Source organism: Bubalus kerabau, chromosome 15 (genome assembly GCF_029407905.1).
Source record: "Bubalus kerabau isolate K-KA32 ecotype Philippines breed swamp buffalo chromosome 15, PCC_UOA_SB_1v2, whole genome shotgun sequence".
NCBI lineage: Eukaryota > Metazoa > Chordata > Mammalia > Artiodactyla > Bovidae > Bubalus > Bubalus kerabau.
Window position 1 is genome coordinate 63,053,341 of NC_073638.1, and position 23,982 is coordinate 63,077,322.

A 23,982-nucleotide genomic window follows, 5' to 3' on the forward strand; every position below is an offset into this window, starting at 1 on the left:
GCTTGAAAATCACACTAGCTATTCTTGTTTCAAATTCTGTTTAATATATTGTTCTGTATGATTTTATAATAAACAGATTACTCCTTGAACAGGAATTAAGAATAAAGCTGCCAGGAAGAGGTTTTGTTGTCAGAGTAGTTCCCGCCTCATGTTTTGTAAGAGATTTCATGGTCCCATTGTAAAGAGTAGATGATTTAAAACGTGTTCCCAAGATAAACTTTCCCATTGTCATTAATGAGGATGGATAATACTGAGTGACAAGTGCATTAGGAATGACACAGAAAGAGCTGTTAGATTTGTCAGAGCATATCACTTCAGGCAGTGACACTTGAGGACATTCTTTTTGTGGATATTTGGTTGATGGGGGAGGTCTGATTTAAAGATACCAAATTTGTGTTTGCTAATAGAATAATGTTTTGTGCAATGTATAGATATATATTTTCCAGTGTTTAGAAAATATTTAGGAGTTTATTTAGTTAAGTTCGTCCACATTTTAAGTTTATTCCGATTTCCTCCTAAGAAAGTCATCAAACTGTACAACCTTTAAATATTAAAAATTTCCACAAAATTACTTTTTTTCTTTTGAAGTTTTTTTTTTTTTTCTTGGACTGTCCAACTGAAGGAAAAATATTGAAAAATATATAAATTTAAAAAAATATTTTCCTGACTTATGACAGGGGACTCTTCTGTGTCACCTTGAGAACAAAGATTTTGAAATAACATAAACGTAATTTGTATTGTCTTTCTACATGTATTTTTCTTTAGAGAAACATGTTTTAAATATTGATCAATAAGCAAATAATATATGACTATTCTGGTATTTAAAGTATTTCCAAACTCTGGTAGGCCTCTCAATTTTGATTCTGAACATGCAACTGGTCACTTCTTCGCCTTGATTCATCTTTCATGCTGCCAACCAAATTTTGTCTCTGTGTACCTTTTTGACACTAATAATGACTGAGTCTCTGTTCATTGGAGTTCAAGATTTCCCAAGCGGCAGTTTGGACCTAGGATAAACTATCTATCATGATTGCATACCACTAATCTGTCTCAACCAAACCATCCTGTGACTGAAATTATATTTGACAGTTCACCTCTTCTTGATGAACCTGAGGTGAACGTAACTACAGACCATCCCTGGGAGGACATGTAACTACTCCATATGTTACGGAGGGTCCTTTTATTTGTGAAACAAGACTTACACTATGCCTGTAGCTGAAGAGATATTTCTTTCTCTCTCTCTCTCTTCCTGTGAGTGTGTCTCTCTTTCTCTGTCTCCCTGTCTCGCCCTAATTTTTCTAATTTTCATTAGAATTTCTTTTAAACACGTTCAACCATTAAAAGTACTATCTATAGGTTAGTTTTCCCATGTGTTAAAATGGCAAAGTCATTTTTAAAAATACTAATGCTTTCTATAACACTCTCTTACATATACCACAGTTGTCAAATATCAAAGATTTGCTCTTAGTATTTTCACTCATTCCTACATTTATCAGTTCTTGAAACATCTCAATTTTTATATTACAAAATACTTCTAAAAGATGTTGATTCTCTCATTTTAACATATAAATGTTTTCAGATTATTTTAAGGATTAAAAATAGATTGAAAGAATGATAAATTGAACACTCATAGGAAATGCTATTATAATTTTTGATAAAGAGTCCTTATGTAGCCTTAATTATCATTTTTTACGATTACTATGTAGAATCTAGAGAAAATGGCTACCTGGTAAAATAAACTTATTTACTGCCTTATATCTTTTTTGTAAAAATATCTTTCTTTTGTAATCAGAAACTTCATCATTTTGAGATGATGAACAAGGAGATGTAAAGATTCACTGTTAATACCCTGGAAATAGAGAAATCTGATGTAATTTTCAAAATGTATATGGAGGGTTTAACAGTAAAGTTACTTACCATTAACAGCCAAATTGTTACCACTTACCATGGAGATAGTAAGTAAACAATACCTAAATTGGAAACAAAAAGCAAAAAACTGGGGATATTTAAACAAAGCCACTTGAATATTAAATGGAGTTTCAAAGACTACATCTAGAAGTCTGTTTATAAATGGAGTTTATTTTAGTCTCTCCTGGATTGGTGAAATGTGATTCTGTGATTCTCCCTAAAGATGTTCAGATGGCCTGAAAAGTTTTGCCCATGTAGTTCTGTTAGTTCATCAGAACAAGCATTCGATAAAATCACTCCTAACTGTCCTTTATTTTTAATTAAAGTTTATTATTCCTTTGGAAAAGTTGTTTTAGTATAAAGCAATATTTTATGAAATATTTTATGAAACACCAGGATAATCACTAAGCATTCTGCACAAAGTTTTTCTAAAACACCTAATGTCAAATAATCATCCACTTTATTTTGGAAATTTATGTAAATTAATTTGCTAGTATCACAGAGATAATTGTTTGGTCAATATAGTAAGTGAAACACCCTTATATTTTTGGATGCAATATAAATTATTTTTAACAAATGAGCTTCATCTGCTTTAACTTTTATTATCTTCTACAGTGTTTTTATTTCAACTAATGGTTACCAGTGAGCTATGTAAGAGTTCAGTAACATCACTTAAAATATACCTGTGGCGGATTCGTTTTGATGTTTGGCAAAACTAATACAGTGTTTCAGGTTTAAAAATAAAATAAAATTTAAAAAAAAAGAAAAGAAAACTGAAAAAGAAAAAAAAAAATAAGTATCCTGAAAAAAACTTTAGTAAACTGTTTATAATTTCCATAATTTTTAAACTCTGTAATTTCTACCACTGATTGTATAACATACTTCAAAGCCATATATCTGAAGAAAAGGAAGCACTATCAACGTATTAATTAATTAGTAAACTATTTATATGTGTTCTTTATTCCAAAAGTGATTAAATTGAAAAAGCCTAACTAATACACTGACTCTGATGTTAGGCGGGCTTAATTTTGTGCTAAATTTTAACTTAGGCAGTAAAATCTGTGATCCGTTTATCTTATCATAACTCCTCCCTTCTAATTATATGATCATTATTATACAATGCATCTGCATATTTTTTAAAATAAAATTGCCTCCATTTTTCCCATAAGCATCTATTTTCTAATCAAAAGAGTGGATATTACATTGCTTCACAGTAAATACTCAAAAAATTTTTAAATGATAATTCATAGTTATGATTTGTTAAAGTAATTGCTTCATTTGAAAAGTAGAACTTGTTTATTTTAAATTCAAACAGCAAGTATATTAAGATATTTAAATATGTAGTATTTAAATAATTATGCTTTTTGTTTAGGGCTTTAATCTTTTTTTTAAGCACTTTTTAAAATATACTTTTATGCCTAAGCATGAAAAATGTTATAAGAAAAGACAGTAAAGTGGTCATGCCTTTTAGTAAATATAAAATTATATAAAATTATCTTGGAAAATGCCTTAATGCCATCACATAAGACAAAATCACTGTGCTCTTAAGACTATTTTTAGTAAAATGATTGGCAACACTCAAGTCACATGTTTGTATCAAGAAGGAATAATTATTTCCCACTGAAATAATATTCATCACATTTGCTTTAGAAATTGGGATAAAATTTCCTTTGGGTGTGGGATTGGTATATGTTTGTGGGAATGTTTAAGATACCCTGAATCGATGAAACAGTTATTTCAATATAATGTATTTACTGGGTCAGTTGAAGTTTTGAGGACTAATTACCTGGAAGGCAAGATCATCCATAAGTTTTTCTTAATTATTCAGTAAATGTTTATGAAAATACTTTTAGTCTAGTTTGGTGCTTTTTATCAAAATACATGTCCTTAAAATTTGGTGTCTGGCCATCTCTCTAGCCTCATCTCCTGTCTTAGCTCCAAGTTGCAGCCAAACTCTCAATTGGAGTCCCTACGTTCTCCCACTCTGTCTCTTCCAGGTTTTTTGTTGATGCCAAAAATATTCTCCACTTTCCTCCAAGCATTCTTGCCAGATTAGTCTTAAGATTCACCCTTCAATCCTTGAAATGGATGTCACTTCTTCTAAAATGTCTTTCCTAATTCTCCAAGATCAAGTTTAGGTAGCCTCGCTCTGTATTCCCTGAATATCTTCTATAATTATCTCTACTAAAATAGCACTTATAATATTATTTTAATTTCCTGCTTCCTTGATGTCTCTCTATCATACTGTGAGAAAGAAAAAGAAAAAGTTGCTCAGTCATGTACAACTCTTTGCGACCCCGTGGACTGTAGCCTGCCAGGCTCCTCTGTCCATGGGATTTTCCAGGCAAGAATACTGGAGTGAGTTGCCGTAAGCTGGTGACAAAAGCTGTGTCATGTTCTTATTCACTTATGCATCCACAGCAGCAAACTCAGGATCTAAGACATAACAGATGTTTAGTAAATATTTGTTGAATGGAAAGCTAATAATGTGTTGAACTGTTAAATATCTGACTACATTGCTTTTTTTAAAAACTGTTGTAACAAGATTTAACATAAGATCTACCCTCTTAATAAAATTTTAAGCATACAGTACATTATTGTTGACTGTAGGTGTAGTTATACCCTGACCAACTGTGGTGTTTTTTGGTCTGACCTGGGTCTTCGTTGCTGTGTGCAGGCTTTCTCAAGATGCAGTGAGCGGGAGCCACTCTCTAATGGCAGTGTTTGGGCTTCTTAACGTGGCTTCTTATGTTGCAGAGCACTAGCTCTAGGGCACATGGGCGCAGCAGTTGTGGCACCATGCTTCGTTACCCCACTGCAAGACATGTGGGATCTTCCCAGACCAGGGATCAAACTCGCATTCCCTGCATCAGCAGGCAGATTCGTTACCGCTGGACCACCAGGGAAATCCCTGAGTACATCTTTAATTAGATCTCTGGATAAGTCTGAGTTGACTGCTCTTGGAAAAGAGCACTAGTAATCAATTCTCAATGCCCAAATGCAGGGTAACCCTTACCCTGCCGTAGTAACTGTACCAAACTGTTTTAATTTTCCCTAATTACCAAACTGTTTCATGTTGTTATGGTTAGAATACTCCCTATCACCTGAAGTTTAAAAAAAAAAAAATAACACCTAACTCAATCTTTCCTTCTTGATAAAGGTTTTGCTACCTCCTTCTCCATTCCATTCCCTGCCAGTATATTGACTTCTTTCTAAATCTTTGGCTTACTTAAACTCACCATTTTAATGAGAAACCATGTTGTTTGATTCCCTAATACTGTATCAAATGATTTTAATTTTAATGTGTGTGTGTGTGTTTAGCTCGTCTATATTCTAGCTTTTCCTCTTACCTTTACAGACATGTTGTAGAGATTCAGTATGGCTACCTATCAGGATGACTAATTAAAGCCAAACCAACTGAGCATTTAAAATGCACCCTTGAAATAGAGGGGAGGTGCCAAGTTGATAACATCTTGATAACGCTGGATAGTAATATCCCATGGGCTTTCGTTTTCATTGTTCCCAGTCAATTGACATTTATATCTATTATCACTTGAGTGAAACATGATTAATTATTTTATGATAATGTGAAGCATTCTTTAAAATTCAGTTTGGAAATGTTGTTTCCTGGCCATCTTCTTCGACCACTCCTTTAGAGGATTTGGAGCCAGTGTGCTATTTAGGAAGATGATTTTTTCCTTCCAATTTATTATATACTAAGCCTCCTTGTTTTCCAAATAGAAAATTCCTTCTTTCTCCAAGAGTAATAATTTTATGCTACAGATATCAAAGATAACGACAAAAATGTCACATTGTGATTCTATCTCCATGATGCTTCAGAATCATACAAAGTGAAAAATTCAAGCAAAGAAAGCCTTTTGCTTTTTCTACTGGTGTCAAGAGCCATGTTTCTTGAGGTTTTTTTACCTCTAAATTGGGCATTAAAATATCTATTTTTATGTCATAAGTTGTGATTATATCTTGAAATTTTATTCATAAAATATTTCCCCCAAATCACTCTTTTTCGTGAACTTACTTTTTTCCTATCCAAGAAATAGGAATTGTAGTTCTCACTTTTTAATTAACTCCTAGCTATTTTAGTTGGAGATTTATTGCCTTAATCCATATCTAATGTGTTTATCACTTAGGAAACATTTTTTTTTAATGGGTTAGTAATTTTGTATAGTGCTGTAATTATATCCCTCATCAGGATAATTATGTAAAAGTAAATAAAGGTAGGGCTAAGATAATACCTAATTTAGGATGCCTTTCAAATGTATAATGCTTATAATTAAAGATTTCAAACAGAAAGTAAAGGGCCTTGGTTTCCTTACACATCAGCCTAATTTTCAAAATAAAACCATAAAGTTAGCTGAATAGTTTCTTTATTTACACATTTACACATTGAATCACAACTGTCCACTTAGAAGATTTTTGTTAAAAAAAATTGTTAATGTGTCTTTACACTAAAACAGAACTTAAAAGATTAATTTTATGGCTCATGTAACCTACAAGGTTGAGAGCAGTTATAATTTTAACTGACCTAGTGCTATTAGAAAGTATTTAAGATTTATAGTAGGAAGTATGTAATTATTCATTTTATATTACTTAAACAGTTGGACGAACCATTACATGTCATCAGTCATTAAAAGTAAAAATGATGCATCATACATGATTTCAGAGACAATGCAGTATAATCACTTATTAAGACATAAATAAGATATTTTGTCTTACATTTTCCCACTTTCCTGTTTTTTTCAGTTGGACTAAAAGAAAACCTAGTCTAGCCTAGCCTGGCACCTAATAACCCCCACAAACACATATGCATATTTAAAATGCAGATAACTAAATACAGATTCTCCAAAACACAGATCTTCACAACAGCCTTTCTTATGGCACATTGGGTTCCCCAGTGAATAATGGCTGCAGCATCTCAAGACAGAAAGCAACAACTAGACTTACTTGTGAAGTGACTGTGAAAAGCGCTTCTCTTTCCTGACTGTGCTACATACAGAATTCCATGAACCGCTGAAGTAGTCGCGTGACTTATGGTTTAGCTGCTGGCAGCGAAGAATAGGCTTTCAAGCTCTAGGTCCTCTACACTATTACCAGTCTCTCACTCCTGAGAACTTCATTTTTAAGCAGGGACTGGCTCTTTGCTGTGCAGTATTCATCTTTGTTTTTCTGGGACAACAAAGCAGGTGGGTCCTCAGGGGCAGCAGAGTGAGGCTGATGGCTGTAAATGGTGTACTCTGGGTCTGAGGGGTCAGAAAACTAGATACTCTGTAGGTCACTCATGGCCTTCACCAGCCACTCAACTGGGCCCAGTTTTAAGTAATTAATGGGATGGCGCCACCGTGAGTGTACCCTGTACTCGTTGCATGCTTCAATAAAGGACTTCTCCGTTATAGCAGTTTCTAATTGTAGCCGTTTCTAAGTTGTTCTGTTATATTGAAGTTGTATCAGTTTCAAAAATGTGTGCCATGATTAGGGACTTTGAAGTCTTTTGTTGAAAGGGGATTTTTGTCATAAAGCATTTGGTTTAAGTGGTGTTTTTTCTGTTACTGTGAAAAACCTACATATAACTGTGACATACGTGATCCTCAGATGTGACATAAAAGTTAATTCACACATGTGAATTAAAGTTATTGAGCCTATGTGAGTTAAAAATAATAATTCAATAAAACAGCGATCATATGCACAATTCATTTAGTGTACAATTCTAATAACATGCTCCCAAATGGCTTTCATATGAACTGACGACGTTCTGTTAAGTGTGGATGAGTAAAACCCCCGAATTAACAAAACTATCATAGGACAGTAGTTTTTCATGAGATCTCAGTTGCCATGTGTTTGATGCATAAGCTCTAATCTGCATTATCAGTCATCCGTAACAAACTCTACTACTTTAATTATCAAAACTTCCTATATGAATTATTTAAAAGAAAATACCAGAAAATGTTTAGACAAGCCAAGTATGTTTGGGATTTATACTGTGCAGTATAATATGCTAGTATTTACTTCTTGCTTCTTTTGATTAAGCATCCAATGAGATGCTAATTAGCTCGTTGTTGCTCTAATAGGACTGGAGAAGGGTTTTGTAGAGATGCTATTATACTACAACGTATTATTTAACATTGCCTTTGATGTAAGAAATGTAGATATAACCATGAAAGCAAACCAAAGTCTGGTATTTAGAGATATCCAGAATGGATGATACCATTAGCAATTCATCAGTCTGTTTATTTCGTTGGAGAAAGTAAAGTCAGTGGTATTGTTTTTTTTAATATTAATAAATAATACAATAAGATCTGGTTAGAATTTCTTCAAATTTCTATTTAATAGATGATTTAATACAACATTATTTAATAACCTTTTAGAACATTTTAAACATTGTAGGGAACTTTATTTAATAAAGGATTCATACCAGGATATTAAAAACATGTTGTTCACTTACTAAATATGGGGGAAAAATTGCCTCTGAGTTGGTATGTTAAATTGCTTGCATGCTTTTGGCATTTTAATAAGAAAACCTTTAAATGTGATGTTCTCAGTCATCACTGTGTCTTTGGTTGACACATTTTCTTTAATAAAAGATAGAAAATGGGAAAACATATTTCTGTCTAATTTGAATAGAGGCCTATTTTATGAGTATATTTGGAAAGCTATGCCAAAACACTTGATATGGAAAGGAAAGTAATTTCTAAGGCTGTTAATATGACTGACCTACCCCAACCATTTTTCTTCATTTTGCCAGCTATGCATTTCAGAATTGGAAATAAGTGGAGCTAAAACATTCTTCCCTGTAGCATTGGGGTCTTCACATAGGCCTGTTTGAAAAATGCCAGGGCATGGTTCTTCCCTCAAACATGAAGATACTCACAAAATTATGCATGATTTATTCAGGAACAAGAATCCTGAAACAGTTTAATTTTACATTTATGAACTGAATTAACATTCTGTTCATACTACTAAATAAAAACTGAATGTTACATCTTTATATGCTATCAGTAATGTCTTCATCAATTGAGATTTCTAGAATATAGTTTAAAAAAAAAAAAAGCACCTGGGATTGTAAGCTAAATTAGGTGATAGGTGTATTTGTAATGATGTGGCAGTAATGAAGCTTTGAAAATTACTGAAGATAAATGGCTGGTAATTGCTGTAACCCTCTTTTTCCTATTTTATTGCTAATCCTACAAAAAGGTAATTGTTTATCCATCTGGTTTCCTTAGCATATAAATTCTTTGCAAGCAGGAAAAATCATCACAGTCAAATAGAAGTGAAGAATTGGGGGCAGGGGAGGGAATAGATTGTGATAGATTGAATGGCCAGAGTTCCTGCCCTTGGGAGTCATGAGAAGGTTATGTGATATAGCAGTTAATATATTTATGCTTTTAAACATGTACTTATTAAGCACACGTAATGTTAACATTACAATGTGAGCACTGTGGGCCATGCAAGCACTACGTATTTTCTGTTCTCACTTTACCTCTCAGGCACTTCACTGTGAAAGGTATAGAAGTCCCGCCTCTCTGAAAATACTGTAGTCATATCATCCTTTTCAGGTGATTAGAGAAGTTTTATTTTTTCCCTCAAATTAAAAAAAAAAAGCACTATTTTCCCAACATTCAGTCTGTTGACTCTGTCTTTGAAATATATTCATAATTAAACCAACTTTCACCAGCTCCAATGCTACCATTCGGTCTCAGTGCAAGCCACCATCATGTTTTGCCTGGACTATTGTTTAGCCTCCCAAATAGAAACTTCCTTTTAACCCTGAGTGCTGAGCCACTTCAGTCATGGCCGACTCTGCAACCCTATGGACTATAACTCGCCAGGCTCCTCGGTCCATGGGATTCTCCAGGCAAGAGTACTCAAGTGGGTTGCCATGCCCTCTTCCAGAGGATCTTCCCGACCTAGGGATTGAACCCTTGTCTCTTATGTTTCCTTCTTTGGCAGGAGGGTTCTTTAACCCTGACCTCCTTCAAGTCTTTTGTTCTTTTTTTTTTTTTTTTTTTTTTTACAGCAGTAGAAAGGATGATTCTTTTAAAACATAAGACAGATTGTGTCATATTTCTGCTCAAAATTCCCTATCAATTCTCGATCTTGCTGAAAAGTCCTTTAGTGTTCACCAAGAAGACCGTATTGACCTGGCTGCCTTAACTCTCAGATCTCACCTTTTAGCCCTCTCCCATAACTTGCTCTGATTCAGCCACACTGGCCTGTTGCTTGAACATGCCAAGCCTCAGGGCCTTTGCAGTTCCCTTTGCCTGAAATGTACTTCTCTCAGATCTTTTCATAGCCACCTTCCTCCCCCTTCATATATGAAAATAACACCTTCGTAATGTTTTCCTGACTGTCCGTTTCAGAGTCACAGTTTACCATTCAGTTTACCACAGTTTACAATTCTGCCTTTCCCAATCACTTCTAGTCTGTGTTTTCCTGTAGCACTCATCACCTTCTAATCTGCTACATAAGTTTCTTATTTATTATGTTCATCTTCTATCTTCCTGTACTAGGATGTAAGTTTCACAAGAATAAGGATTTGTTCTTATTCTGTTCTGCTTAGAACAGTCTGACACATGATAAATGAAGTGAAAGTTGCTCAATCGTGTTCAACTCTTTGCAACCCCATGGACTGTACAGTCCATGGAATTCTCTAGGCTAGAATTCTGGAGTGGGTAGCCTTTCCCTTCTCCAGGGGATCTTCCCAGCCCAGGGAATGAACCCAGGTCTCCCGCATTGCAGGCAGATTCTTTACCAGCTGAGCCACCAGGGAAGCCCAAGAATACTGGAGTGGGTAGCCTTTCCCTTCTCCAAGGGATCTTCCCAGCCCAGGGATTGAACCCAGGTCTCCCACATTGCAGGTGGATTCTTTACCAGCTGAGCTACCAGGGAAGCCCAAGAATACTGGAGTGGGTAGCCAATCCCTTCTCCAGCAGATCTGCTCCATCCAGGAATTCAACCAGGGTCTCCTGCACTACAGGCAGATTCTTAACCAACTGAGCTATCAGGGAAACCCAGCACATGATAACGTAACGTGCTCAGTAAATATTCTGAAATTAATATGTTTGTGTGTCTCAGCTTATCTCAATTTATCTGTTTTCTTATTTTCTTCCCTTTTGTATTAAAATTATACGTAAGTCTGAATTTGGAAGCTTATACTAGTACTAATCATGGGATCATTTATTGAGTGCTTAATAGTGTCAGACATTGTACTAAGCACATTAACTGTATTATCTCATTTAATCCCCACAACTCAGAGTCAAATGAGAAGGTTTAGAGAGGTCAAGTCACTTGCCCAGGGTAACATGTAAGGTGAACTAAGCTCCAATTCAACCCACAACAAAGGCGTGTCCTTCTTTGTAGCTGTTGGGTTAAGGACATCTTTAGCAAGTTTTATTCAGTATCAATGTTTACTAAAAAAAAAAAATTAAAAAAAAACAGCTTGGCTCAAACAATCAACTGAATACTAATATGCCTAACATACAGGAGACAGGGATCAAGACCATGCCCATGGAAACAAAATGCAAAAAGGCAAAATGGCTGTGTGGGGAGGCCTTACAAAGAGCTGTGAAAAGAAAAGAAGCGAAAAGCAAAGGAGAAAAGGAAAGATATAAGCATCTGAATGCAGAGTTCCAAAGAATAGCAAGAAGAGATAAGAAAGCCTTCCTTCAGCGATCAATGCAAAGAAATAGAGGAAAACAACAGAATGGGAAAGACTAGAGATCTCTTCGAGAAAATCAGAGATACAAAGGGAACATTTCATGCAAAGATGGGCTCGATAAAGGACAGAAATGGTATGGACCTAACCAAAGCAGAAGATATTAACAAGAGGTGGCAAGAATTCACAGAAGAACTGTACAAAAAAGATCTTCATGACCCAGATAATCATGATGGTGTGATCACTCATCTGGAGCCAGACATCCCAGAATGTGAAGTCAAGTGGGCCTTAGAAAGCATCACTATGAACAAAGCTAGTGGAGGTGATGGCATTCCAGTTGAGCTATTTCAAATCCTGAAAGATGAAGCTGTGAAAGTGCTGCACTCAATATGCCAGCAAATTTGGAAAACTCAGCAGTGGCCACAGGACTGGAAAAGGTCAGTTTTCATTCCAATCCCAAAGAAAGGCAATGCCAAAGAATGCTCAAACTACCGCACAATTGCACTCATCTCACACACTAGTAAAGTAATGCTCAAAATTCTCCAAGCCAGGCTTCAGCAATACGTGAACCGTGAACTTCCTGATGTTCAAGCTGGTTTTAGAAAAGGCAGAGGAACCAGAGATCAAATTGCCAACATCCTCTGGATCATGGAAAAAGCAAGAGAGTTCCAGAAAAACATCTATTTCTGCTTTATTGGCTATGCCAAAGCCTTTGACTGTGTGGATCACAATAAACTGTGGAAAATTCTTCAAGAGATGGGAATACCAGACCACCTGACCTGCCTCTTGAGAAATCTGTATGCAGGTCAGGAAGCAACAGTTAGAACTGGACATGGAACAAGAGACTGGTTCCAAATAGGGAAAGGAGTACGTCAAGGCTGTATATTGTCACCCTGCTTATTTAACTTATGTGCAGAGTACATCATGAGCAACACTGGACTGGAAGAAACACAAGCTGGAATCAAGATTGCCTGGAGAAATATCAGTAACCTCAGATATGCAGATGACACCACCCTTATGGCAGAAAGTGAAGAGGAACTAAAAAGCCTCTTGATGAAAGTGCAAGAGGAGAGTGGAAAAGTTGGCTTAAAGCTCAACATTCAGAAAACGAAGATCATGGCATCCGGTCCCATCACTTCATGGGAAATAGATGGGGAAACAGGGGAAACAGTGTCAGACTTGATTTTTTTGGGCTCCAAAACACTGCAGATGGTGACTGCAGCCATGAAATTAAAAGATGCTTACTCCTTGGAAGGAAAGTTATGACCAACCTAGATAGCATATTCAAAAGCAGAGATATTACTTTGCCAACAAAGGTTCGTCTAGTCAAGGCTATGGTTTTTCCTGTGGTCATGTATGGATGTAAGAGTTGGACTGTGAAGAAGGCTGAGCACCGAAGAATGGATGCTTTTGCACTGTGGTGTTGGAGAAGACTCTTGAGAGTCCCTTGGACTGCAAGGAGATCCAACCAGTCCATTCTGAAGGAGATCAGCCCTTGGGATTTCTTTGGAGGGAATGATGCTAAAGCTGAAACTCCAGTTTTTGGCCACCTCATGCGAAGAGTTGACTCACTGGAAAAGACTCTGATGCTGGGAGGGATTGGGGGCAGGAGGAGAAGGGGACGAAAGAGGATGAGATGGCTGGATGGCATCACTAACTCGATGGACGTGAGTCTGAGTGAACTCCGGGAGTTGGTGATGGACAGGGAGGCCTGGCGTGCTACGATTCGTGGGGTCGCAAAGAGTCAGACACGACTGAGCTACTGAACTGAACTGAATGTCATTCCTTCTTTTTAATTAGCTACATGTTGTCGTTGTTCTTCAGTCACTAAGTGATGTCTGACTCTTTGCGACCCCATGGACTGTAGCGTGCCAGGCCTCCCTGTCCCTCACTATCTCCATGTCCATTGAGTCAGTGGTGCCATCTAACCATCTCATCCTCTGCTGCCCCCTTCTCCTTTTGCCTTCAGCCTTTCCCAGCATCAGGTTCTTTTCTAATGAGTCAGCTCTTCACATCAGGTGACCACAGTATTGGAACTTCAGCTTCAGCAGCAGTCCTTCCAGTGAATATTAAGGATTGATTTCCTTTAGGATTGACTGGTTTGATCTCCTTTAAGTCCAGGGGACTCTCAAGAGTCTTCTCCAGGAGCTAATTTATCAGAGATAAATTCTGACTTTAGAATTTTATAACTCCAAGTGATAGAAATATAATATTCCTTTTAGATTGAAGGGAGAATATATTTATGATATCAGGTATAATATATCCTTGAAGAAGACTTGGAAATAATTCATTCCAAAATGATCATATAAGTTGGGCATTGAGTAATTTGAATCTGCCCAAGAAAAAAGGGACTAGAAGAAGAGGTATAAAAAGTGGGGTAATACGTAGTGGCATCAAAAGGATCTCATTGTTCATATGTTTTTGGTTTGAGTAATCTCTAAACTCACTTTTTAAGCCATGTTCTCCATATACATTTTTAAACTAACATATAAAATTTTACATTAATGTTTAATTTAAACATAATCCAACTTAGATTTTTTCATTCATGGACCATGCTTTTGAAGTTGTACTTTAAAAGTCATTGCCAACCCAGTGTCATCTGAATTTTCTTCTGTGATATCTTCTAGGGTTTTTAGGTTTACATTTTGCATTTAGGTCTATGATTAATTTTTAATTACTTATTGTAAATGGTGTAATATCAACGTCTAGATTCATTTTTTTGCATGTGGATATATATTTGTTCCAGCACTATTTGTTAGAAAGACTATCCTTTCTTCATTGAATTACACTTGCGGCTTCCCTGGTGGGTCAGACGGTAAAGCGTCTGTCTGCAATGCAGGAGACCTGGGTTCGATCCCTGGGTTGGGAAGATCCCCTGGAGAAGGAAATGGCAGCCCACTCCAGTATTCTTGCCTGGAAAATCCCATGGATGGCAGAGCCTGGTGGGCATCCAGGGGGTTGCAAAGAGTCGGACACGACTGAGCGACTTCACTTTCACTTTCTTTGTCAAAGATAAATTGACTACATTTGTGTGGGTCTCTTTCTGGGCCCTTTAGTCTGTTCTGTTGGTCTTCTTGTCTTTTCTTTGACCAGTAACACACTGTCTTGATTATTGTGTATGGCTTAAGAGTAAGTCTTAAAGTCTGGTAGTTTGCTAGAGATCCATAGCAATTATCACAGACTCAGTGGCTGAAACAATCGAATTTTATTTTTCTCACAGTTCTGGAGACCAGAAATCCAAGATCAAGGTGTCGGCAGAGCTGGTTTTTCCAAGGCCATTTTCTTTAGCTTGTGGCTTACCCTCTTCTTCCTGTGTCTTCCTGTGGTCTTCCCTCTTCTGTGTGCATATCTGTGTCCACATTTCTTCTTGTAAGGACACCAGTCATATTGGAACCGTGGCTTCTCTGGTGGTTCAGTGGTAGAGAATCCACCTTTAATGCGGGAGATGCAGGCTCAATCCCTAGGTCTGGAAGATCCTCTGGAGAAGAAAATGGCAACTCACTCCAGTATTTTTGCCTGGGAAATCCCATGGACAGAAGAGCCTGGCGGGCTACAGTCCATGGGGTTGCAACAGAGTTGAACATGACTTACTGGCTCAACAACAGCAACAATAATCAAAAAATACGCAGCATGGACATACCTGTTTTAACCTGTGGGTAAATTTTATTGATATAATCTCTAGATATCAGTACAGCCTATCTCATTAATAACAGAGTTAATCAGTTTTCAACTTACATTTTTATAAAAATGCAGAATCACATATTTAACTTTAGGGTTTGTGGGTGTTATTTTTTAATTTGACTTTGTGTCATTTGGGGACAGGCTAGAATAATATTTCAGGCTTTCCTCCTTCTGAGACATATATCCAAACTGAGATGAAAGAAGTGTTTTTAATTCATCTAGTAGACACATATAACTGTGCTTGGTTTACACTGTAAGGAGGTATTTGGGACGGCAGCAGAAACAGGGTTTGATTTGTTAGGTACACACCCTTTACATCACTCGTATCATATAAAATTGTTTATAAGCATGGGTACCATAATGTAGTAAACTTAGCCTGAATCAGTTCAGAAAAATATTTAGAAGCCTGCTATTATAAAGCAAGTAAGTAAACTATTATTATTACACCATAAAAATGAATACAGTAGTAGAAGGGATTAGCAAATATGCTGAAAATCAAGTCAAAGCTTTCTAAGTATAGTAAGAAGCACAGGATACTAAAAATGCTCATACACGAGAGAGATGCTGCATCTCTTTGAAAGCAAATTAGAAGACTGAAAGGGAAGGTAACACTTGTGATCTAGAAGAATCTGGAGAGAAAATCTATCAGGAACTGGCTCAGATACATACTAAAGTAAACTAAATAGAGCACCGTATTTCAACCAGAACAAGTCTGGAGGAAGACAGCTGCTGGTGTTGGTTCAGCGGATCTATAATGTTAAGCTCACATTTCTGTGACTTTCTGAAACTTATCTCCATGCTTGTTGCCTCATGATCACAGGATGGTGGCTGCAGCTCCAGCTAGTCTGTAGTCGAGCAGGAAGAAGGCATTGAGAGACTTTTCTGTCTTCTTTTCCTTGTTTCTAAAAGATTTAAGAGTAATTGAACTCACTATAGTAAAAACAATAAATGATTTATTATACAAAGTCATGTGCCTATAATATTTCTTGTTCCTCCTTAGTTAGGAACTAATGCTATGCATGTAGAGCAACCAAGATAATTCACTGTCTTTATGGGATTAAAGTACTGATAATTGGTCCAGGACAATAGGAGTAAACCAGGGCTTGCTGGTGTGACTAAGGGAATAATTCTGTTTCTGCCTAGAGTCTTCTGAGGGCTCCCACATTGTTCTTGCCCCAGGTGGTCAGCTTTGCAAGAGGATGTCAGTGTCTCTCTTGAGGGATGAATAGACTGAACCAGCTTTGCTTGTAAGCCCCAGGAATAGCTGCATATGCCTTAGTTCTCTGCCTCCACCAGCCATGCTCACTGTCATTGGCCTCCCTGTGGCCACATGCTCCCTGTGTATCTTCAGCTTAAGGCTGTATTTTCTCTCCTCCTTATGGTCCTGAGGAAGGAGGGCTGAGGGAAACTTAAAGTCCCCCTTTGTGGGAAAAGTCTTTTGCCTGCTTTAACTGGGAGCAACAAATCCCACATTTACATAGCACTATAATCTTTACAGAGTAACACCAATAGCAATCTCCCAGGAGACCTCAACTCAGAACACTCTTACTGAATCACATGGTGCCCAGGCTTATACTGTTTAATTTTGAACATTTACAAAGCTTTAAGGACATTATTACACTGAAGTATTTTATTCCAATATGGAATTTTGTGTTCTTATCCCTGTTTGTATCAGATATCTTTTTTTTCACCCCACATATATTTTAAATGATCTCTTCTCTGAGATATCCACTAACCTCTATCAGTTCTCTTACAGCCTCTCTAAATACTCCTTTTTTCACTTTCTCTGGGTGTTTTTCCTCTTTTTATCCCCCAAAGATGACAATGATGGTTAATGAATGTTAACCCCAACAATGAATGTTATTATTCATTAAATATTTATTATATTCAATGAATATTAACAATGAATATTTAAACCCAACAATAACCATGACTTAACAAGTACTTATAAGTGCTGGGCACTGCATGAATTACACATAATAACTCACTGAACTCTTCACAGCCTTATAGAGTTAGTTCCATGACTATCCCTGTCTTCTATATGAGAGGTGCAGAAAGGTGCACAGGGAGCTCTGTTCGGTGTTAGTGGCAGCCTGGATAGGAGGGAGTTTGGCGGAGAATGGATACATGTATATGTATGGCTGAGTCCCTTTACTGTTCACCTGAAACTATCACAACATTGTTAGCCGGCTATACTGCAATACAAAATAAAAAGGTTAATTTCAAAAAACATTGTAAATCAACCATACTTCAATAAAAGTAAATTTTAAAAAATAACTTACTTATAGTCACACAAAAACAGAATCGGGTTTCTAGCCTGGATACTCTTAAGTCCAAATGCATGTGTTCTTAACCTCTAATGATTGTTCCTGGCCTCTAGAAGCTCCTCCTCTTAGTGACTCCCTCTTGCCTTCTCTTCCCTACCTAATTCCAGGGCCAGTTCAGTCTCGTTGATTTCATCAGTCTACCATTAGGTTTGGATACCCTAGTGTCACCAGCTAAAATCTTGCAGGCTTGGCGGTCTCTGTGACCCAGCAATGTAGGCATCAGCATGCCTTATCCAACTATGCAACAGTTTCAATAGAGATCCTGACAAATCTGGCCTTCCCTGGTGGCTCAGACGGTAAAGCATCTGCCTGCAATGCAGGAGACCTGGGTTCAATCCCTGGGTCTGGCAGATCCCCTGGAGAAGGAAATGGCAACCCACTCCAGTACTCTTGCCTGGAAAATTCCATGGACAGAGGAGCCTTGTAGACTACAGTCTACGGGGTCGCAAAGAGTCGGACACAACAGCGACTTCACTTCACTTCACTTCATTGACAAATCTAAGAGATGCTATACATGAAGAGTTGATAGTACTGTACTTGATGTTTGCCAAGATTTGAAAGATGAAAGAAGGAGAAGAATCATAAGTAAACTGCTCTTAAGACTGTAAGATTAGCAGTCCATTAATAAGAATTTAAGTACTTATTTGTCTTTCCCACTAGCTGCTGAAGTTAAAAAGATACAGAAGCAGAAATTCTGGTAACTCTGTCTTGATCACACCAATTCCACTTGCATGATATTTTCTTTCCTTGAGAGTCTATGTACATATTCAGAGCACATATCATTTCTTACCCACTTCCTAAACCTGACCTGACAGCTGTATCCTCTATTGACCTCTCTCTCTCTCTCTCTCTGTCCCCCTCTCTCTTCTCTCCCTCCGTCCCTCCCTCTCTCCACTTACTATTTTCTCTGTTACTTATAAAATTAATACTTTTCTATTTATTGTTCAGTTGTCTCATTTTTGTACATTTTGTACACTGCTATCTAGCTCAATTTGATTAGATATGTGTAAAAATTCCTACTGTGTGCCAGGCCCGTTGTGAGTATACAGATGTTTGTTAACAGCCCCTACCCGTGAAGAGCTCATAGACTAGTAGAAGAAACTGATATATAAACAAATAACCATAATAGAAATTTATTGATATAAAAATAGAGTTAGGTATAAATTGCTATGTAAAGACTAATAATGGGGTAATTCTAGTAGTAGTTAAACCATCTCCAGGAAAGGCTACATAAAAAACATATTTGAGTATAACTTGAGAGTCATTTGGATTGTAAAATATTTATATCCTCCTCACTTTCTATTTTCATTATATTCATTTTGACACTTCTTGTCTGTTAAACTGTAAATTCTTCAAGGTCAGGAGTTATATGTTCAAAGCCATTGTTTCATCCATAATACCATAATATTTCACTGAATAAGTATATTTGGTGCTAACCAAGTATTTATATTCATATAAATGAACATTTATTTCTATTTCCTAATCTCTCTTCTTCCACCAGATCCCAACTGGTCAGCATACATTTTTGTATTTTAATATCCCATTTTATTTAATATAACATTAACTATGTAGTATATTTTTAGAACATCTTATTTTACTTACAAACGTGTAGTTTCTTTCTATGTCATATCTTGTAAGTAAGCATTGAGATATTTGCTCTTTAACCCTTTATGAGCTTTTATGGTATCTTCTGTAAGCATGATAAAAATGCAAAACTTATGGGTCTTTTCTCTTGTATACTATATGGAAAATTCTCAAGTTTATTATTTTCTTCTAGCAAGTCAAAATAGCTGAGATTTCAAATTGATTTAAAAAATGCTTAATAGCCATGTTTAACTACTGTAATGTTAAAGTTACAAACTGGAAAATTGAATATTATGAATCTTACTTCAGAACAGAATAAAATAGGCTCAAGATCTCCTAAATTTCATGGAATAACACTGAGGTTTATCTTATAAACATTTAAACCCGTCCTTATTTTTTGCTAATTCCAAGGCCAAGAACATTTTAAGATTAAAGCTTCAAATGAATTAAAATCATCTTAAAGTATAGTAAAATTATTTGCCAAATATCTGTTTGAGAATCTGCTATATGAGGAGGCACTGGTGATGCAGAAATGAATAAGACATTATTTCTATTTTAAGGAGCTCACTATTTAATAATTAAAGGGATTTGTCCAATCTGTATTACAGGGTAAATTCAGTTGAGTAAATGCACTTGGCTAAATATGAATTTCAAAATTGATCAGAAGTAGAAAAGTCCTCTGTCAAAGACTTTAACTCAGTTCACCATTTCAGAAGCACAGTTGCTTACACATAGTATTAATAGGTACTAAGTAAATATTTATTAAGTATCTTAAATGCAAACATATTTACTGTAATTAAATACAAATATCTGAGTTTTTCATTAAGACTTCAGTTTAAACAAGGATAAGGGAAGGAAATTGCCCCCAAGAGAGGGCCATATCATAATGTTATTTCCAGAAGGAATGCTTTTGGATTCTCTCCCACGAGTAATGGGGAGACTTTTAAGTGTAATCCCTTTTATTTATGAATTACTGATGAGGGTTATGTTTTTAAAATATCACTTTAGGTGCAGTATGAAAAGATAAATTGGAAGGGATGACAAGACTGGAGGCAGAGTCTAGTTAGGAAATGTTGTAAGAGGCCAGGTTATTATCATCGTCATCATCATGACCTGAACTAAGGAAGGAATCTGGCAGAAATGCATTAGAATCAACTGAATTTAGTCACTGTCACTTGATGAGGGAGAAGGAGGAGTCTAAGGTGGCTCCTGATTTTCTGGTTTGAGTGCCTTGATAAGTGTCTTTCACTATTAATAAAATAAGGACCATAAGGAAAAGCTGTCGATGGGGACTTGTAGAATGGGACATGTTAGTGGAGAAAACCTATGAATATTTGGCTGTGTGAATTTGTTTGGGGTGGTATATGGGCCAGGGATATAGATTTGGGGATCAGTGTTATATAGCTGGTAGTTGAAGTTTAGAAGTTGAAGTTCAAGATTAGAAAATATGTTTGAATTCAGACATATCAGAAAATATGTTTGAATTCAGAAGACATGGCACAGAGGAATCCTATGGAGTGGTCTCGTGGAAGTTGAGGGAGGAGAGGATTTTGAAAAGAGAATATGGAACAATGCTGACTGCACTGAACAGTGAATAAAAAGTCAACAGTTGAATCATGGATAGACAAGTCTGTTTCATTTGGCAGTATGAGGCTCATGGGTGACCATCCGTCAAGATGTTTCAGGGATATTGAGTTCAGAGCTTTGATTACTTGCAATTACTGGAGTATTCAATTTTTTTTTTAAGTATTTAAAAAGTGAATGAGAGGTGAAGAAGTAGAGACAGCAGGTATCCACTCCATTCCAAGCTTCTGAGTATGAGAAATGGGAGAAAGAATAATAGCTGGGAGAGGTGCAGGATAGAGTGTTTTTCAATTCTTTTGTTTTTCTCCCTTATTCTTTGATTAAACTATTGCTTTTGGTTGCATTTTCATGAGTTAATGTTAAACTTAGTATTTTTCTATAATTAATCATTCTATAATTCTTTTGGTCAATGATAAAAATTGGAAAGAATCAGGGTTACCCTCAAACCAAATTAAGGATAAATACTGACGTGTGTGATTTCCATGAATGCACAGGATTAAAAAATATTTATGACAGAAATATGGAAAAACCATGATTGAATAAAAGGAAGAAGTTGACAGCGTGTTGGATAAATGTGAGATATCTTACAAATGATTTTTAAATGAGGCCATCTGTTAAAGCTTGCTGATGCTCTCAGTCTGGAGCAAGAGGTTATTTATGTTTTCACGCAAATCAGGCTTTAACCAAAATACTTTGGAAAAAAACAGATGCCTTATAGAAATTCATTATTCCTAAAATAATTACAACCCTCTAAATGTTAACATCCTTTCCTACAAAGAATGGTATTATGCTAATGCTGTTTATATATATGCATGTAAAATTCCTGTATTATCACTGTAACGCAATGCAATGGTTTCTCCCTACCCCCACCTCATCCTCACCCCAGGAAATACATGCCTGCTTACCAGGACCAATTTTCTACTTATTTAGCCAAAAATAATTGACCTTTGAAAGTCATAACCCAAGTATTTTCGCTTTCTACTCGTGATTTTTTTTTTGACCCCTGGTAAGTCTTAACCAGATATATTGAAGTAAAGGAAATTTTATGATAGAATATACTCATTATGTCATGTTTCATTAATGTTGAAGAGGAAGAATTCATATTCTTTTGCCAGAAGTTGAGCTCCCAGTGTTACTACTATGTTACTAGCGTGCACAGTCACGCACTTGTAAAGGGTGAGCGCTGTGTGCGGAAGTGCCTACAGACCGAGGAACTACGAGCACCCCTCACCTCCACATTCACCTTAGATCAGTTTGAGTCCACACATAATAGAGATCAAATCTGTGAGTGTTGGAGAAAAATTCTGAAGAGACTTACTATTTGCAGATTTTATCATTACGTGGAGAGCAGCAAATTAGAATCAGACTAATATTTTTTCGGTTCTGTAATTTATGGCTTTTTGTTAACTTTGTCACTGAGTCAACTGTTGAACCAAATTCCTGGCTGAACATTCACTAGTACCATGAGAAGATTTTACACATAGACTGTCTATGTAGCACCAATGAAAGTTTTATTTATTGTGTATTCTTGTCCTCTGGGAATGCTTTTACCTTCAGTAAGCTCCTATTTACCTTAAAATAGTAGCTTAACCATTCAGATGAATCATCTCATTTCTCCTTCCTAACTGCTCTTTGGGTTGAAGCATTTGTCAGAATGGAAGATGGAAGAAGGACTGGAGAGCTCCATTTGTGAAAGCCCTGCCTCCTTGCTCGTGACAAGGAGTCTGCACCTTACATTGTATGTGCTCTATAAAGTGGTCTGAAATAGTGATGGGAGTGAGGCTCTGCCGTCCAACGGCCTGCCTTGAGAGTTTGCTTCACCACTTCTTGCTTGTGTGTGTGTGTGTTCAGTGTATGCTAAACAAATAATTCCTCTCTACCCCAGTTTCCTCGTCTGTTATTAGAGATAATAATACATACTAGTAGTCAAGTGGTATTGGACACTCAGTTGTATCTGATTCTTTGCGACCCCATGGACTGTATGTAGTCCACCAGGCTCCTCTGTCTATGGAATTCTCCAGGCAAGAATACTGGAGTGGAATAATACACACTACTATATATAAAATAGATAACCAACAAGTACCTACTATATAGCACAGGGAACTGTACTCAATATTTTGTAATAACCTATAAGAGAAAAGTGGAGTAGGAAATGGTAGCCCACTCCAGTGTTCTTGCCTGGAAAGAGTCCATAGGGAGCCCAGTGTGCCATGAGAAAGGCTGTTGTGAAGATCTGTGTTTTGGAGAATCTATATTTAGTTCAGTTCAGTTCAGTCACTCAGTCGTGTCTGACTCTTTGCGACCCCATGAATCGCGGCACACCAGGCCTCCCTGTCCATCACCGTCTCCCGGAGTTCACTCAGACTCACATCCATCGAGTCAGTGATGCCATCCAGCCATCTCATCCTCTGTCGTCCCCTTCTCCTCCTGCCCCCAATCCCTCCCAGCATCAGAGTCTTTTCCAATGAGTCAACTCTTCGCATGAGGTGGCCAAAGTACTGGAGTTTCAGCTTTAGCATCATTCCTTCCAAAGAACTGGTTAGCAGACAGTAATTCTGCAGTTTTTCTATACTGGAAGAATATTGGTTGTTCTGTGAAATGGCACCAAAATATTGCTTGTCTCATTAAGGAAAGAAAAGAAAATACCATGTGCTTTCATGAGTATTATCTCATTTAATCCTTAGAACAATTCTTGCAAAATAAACTAGCCCATTTCCACATGTGAGACCTGAAGCCTTACACAAGCTCAAATAGCTAGTGGATAACAAAGCCAAGATTCATTCACAGGAGTAGCTGACTCAAAAGCCCATCTGTTTCCACCTTACTCTGCTAGCTGAATTGTCAACCTTTGGGGCAGAGTTACTTTCCTCCCTTTCTAGGTGTGGCAGATTAAGAGACCTCTACAACAGTCCAGTCCCACCTCTTCTCTTTTCAAGTGAGAGACAGCAAATATGGTAAATACTCAAACAAGGTTTGGCCAAAGACCAGTCAAATACTTCCTTTTCCTAAAAATAAAATGCACATTTTTCATCTTTAATATTACAATGTTTATTTGTACTTACTAAAATAGGGGCTCCCACGACTTCGTAGAAAACTAAAAATAGAATTTCATATATGAAACCAGTTTATCCAACTGAGTCTATATTCTCTTCTATTGAAGAGGTTAAAAAGTCCAAGTTAATGAGAAAGTGTAAGTATTTTAGTAGCTTCCTATCCTCATTCTGTTTTAAA

General features: G+C 36.7%; 1 protein-coding gene across 4 annotated transcripts in view; it reads left to right on the top strand.

Moving 5' to 3' along the window:
- ELP4 (elongator acetyltransferase complex subunit 4) overlaps positions 1-23,982 on the top strand; it is a 244,446-nt gene that overhangs the window by 129,743 nt on the left and 90,721 nt on the right. The gene's annotated exons all lie outside the window — the stretch shown is intronic.